We start from the raw sequence: 2,855 nt of genomic DNA on the forward strand, positions 1-2,855 counted from the left end.
GTGGGTTCAGTGGTATCGCAACAAGAAAACATAGTGCGAATTAATTAGTGAGTCAAATTAAATTTAATTTCATGCTGGCTAAACTATTAATACAATTTCGGATATTCTTACTACATATTTTTACTATGTGTGCATTATTATTATTATTATTATTATTATTATTATTATTATTATCATCATCATCATCATCATCATTTGAACGTTTGTAAAATCGTAAAAAAAAAATACTGATTCAGTCACCATGGTCACCGTCGTCACCGTTGAGGTCGTTGAGGTGGCACGGGAGGTTGCGCGTGCCTAGTAGATACGGAAAATTCGTTGGTGAATGAGGTTGGGAAAGAATGCCGTCTTCCGGAATGTGGTGCACTGTAGATCTTGTATGAATCGATGTTTCGGATAAACGTATCGCCTCCTTCTTCAGGATAGAAAAATCCGCGAACGAGAAACCAGCGTGAGCAGGTGGCAGCAGACTGCTGCCGAAACTTACGTTCACACAAGGTGTACACCGTCTACACAGTGTCACATCTCAGATGACGGCATTCTTCATAGTCACCGCCGTGAAACATGTTTGCGAAACTTTGGAAAGTGGGGAAATTGAAGAAAATCACATAGCCCTGAAGCTTCAAATACGGGACCTGCAGGGCCAGCAGGCTGGAAGTTCGAACTATAACCTCCATGCACCTCTTTATTTTTCAGCATTGATTGCCTGCTCCTTTGAGGTGCAGAACACAAGGATGTTGCTTCCAGTGGCTTCTCTGCTCTCCAAAAGAATACAGCAATACATGGGGAAACATTTATTATCAACTACTGCAACCCCACTGGAAGCTATTGCTGATGATTTTTACAACTGTTCCGAAGTAGAGGGAAGAAATTTTCTGCAAAGCTTGTCACACCTACTCTTTCAGTACTGGTTATGAAAAAATAAATACATAAAAACCCGTGATTGGGTATCAAAGCTTTACTACCCTCCCTGTGGGAGCCAAAAGGGTTGCATTCTAGTTCTGATGTGACTTCATATAATTTTTTAAAATCAAATAGAGGGTAACTGCAGCTGACATGATTAACTTGCACAGTTTGAACACAAAATAACATTCTTATGCATCTTTCTCATGTGGTTGCTAATGAAGAAGAATTTCCTTCTGTCAGTATTATTGGGATGCTGACTAACGGTTCTGTGATATCAAGTTTTTATGGTTGGGGGTGGTGGGGGTAAACACAGATCAGAGGCGCCTGCACTATTGACTCATCTAGAATGATTCCCAATGCTCCCTTCTTATGATCCACTGATCATAATTATGATCAGTGGAGATCTCTGTTAGGTGTATATTATAATATACACCTAACAGAGACATGGTTAATGGGCTCAATTTTTAGTTACAATCATTTTCCAATCAGTCCTTTGTCAGCGTGGTATGTCACATAGCACATGTGACATTGTGACAGCTGACATGGGATGGTTCCCTAACTTCATGGTTCAGCATGAGCTAATAACTCCTTGCAGTAAAACAAAAAGTCTGTTATGAAATGTAAAACTGAGTCTCAGGTTGACAGATATCTTTGGACCAAGCTATGCAAAAGAAAATGGACATTAGATAGTGAAGTATCAGATGAAATGTGAGTGCAAGATGTCAGATAGGACAGGGGTGTTGTGGAACCAGCAGGCACTTACACATTTTTTCATGGAAACTGGAATGACATCCATGAATTAGGGACAAGATTTTTGGATGTTAGAATAATCATAATCAGAAGTTAAGAAGGTAGACCTTATGTATACGTAGTGTGTTCAAAAAATATCGAACCTTTGGTCGGCAGAAATACATTTATTGATTTGGAGGTACAAAACTCTAATCCCCTTCAAAGTAGTCTCCTTGGTAACGCACACACTTCTCTCAGCGCTTCTGCCATTGTTGGAAACACTTCTGGAAAGCGTCTTTTGGAATGGTGATCAGCCGGGCCATCGCATTCCGCATGTCTTCTCTTGACTCAAACTGGGTTCCTTTCAGCGGCATTTTCAGCTTGGGAAATAGATCATATATCAATACTAAAATGATTGCCGAATCCTTCAATAAATATTTTTTATCAATAGCGGAGACCATTACCAAAAGTACAGTAAAAAAATGTGTTATATTTGACATGTCTTATATCATGTATAATGATCCGTGGACACGAAATAAATGAAATGAAATGAAATATGTAATAAGGCTAATGAATATTTAACTGATATATTTACAACCACTTTCCCTCCGATCAATTATAGTTATGTTACAACAAATGAAATTGAAAAAATTATAGACAAATTGAAAATGACCAATTCTACTGGGTATGATAAGATCACTATCAAAGTATTAAAAAGTTGTAAACATTTTATTACCTCATCCTTAACATACATAATAAATAGATTGTTAGCTACCGGTATATTTCCTGATAGGCTAAAATTCTCCAATATAAAACCTATATATAAAAATGTTGATAAAAATCTTATCAATATTTATAGGCCTATATCCTTATTGACTTCCTTTTCGAAGATATTTGAGAAAGGTGTTTGTAAGACTTTGTCATCATTTGACTATCAACAATGTTTTAGCCAATGAACAGTTTGGATTTCGAATTAAATTTTCCACTGAAAAGGCCATTAATAAATTGCTTGACCTGACCTTAACTGCCCTGAATGCTGGCCATAATGTGGGTGGAATATTTTGTGATTTGAAAAAGGCCTTTGATTGTGTCAATCACAAGATTTTATTATCTAAGGTGGAATTCTATGGTATTATGGGTCCGATGCATAAATGGATAGCATCTTATCTTAAAGGAAGGTTTCAAAGAATTAAATTACAAGGTAATGATAGTAACCTAAA

General features: G+C 37.0%; 1 long non-coding RNA gene across 1 annotated transcript in view; it reads left to right on the forward strand.

The window, feature by feature from the left end:
* The first annotated feature begins 395 nt into the window (after window positions 1-395).
* LOC111871459 overlaps window positions 396-2,855 on the forward strand; it is a 13,296-nt gene continuing 10,836 nt past the window's right edge. Inside the window, exon 1 of the long non-coding RNA XR_002844023.2 lies at window positions 396-904. This is a non-coding gene — a long non-coding RNA (uncharacterized LOC111871459). The remainder of the gene's footprint in view (window positions 905-2,855) is intronic.

The sequence above is a fragment of the Cryptotermes secundus genome, unplaced genomic scaffold (assembly GCF_002891405.2).
Source record: "Cryptotermes secundus unplaced genomic scaffold, Csec_1.0 scaffold434, whole genome shotgun sequence".
In the NCBI taxonomy this organism is placed as follows: Eukaryota; Metazoa; Arthropoda; class Insecta; order Blattodea; family Kalotermitidae; genus Cryptotermes; species Cryptotermes secundus.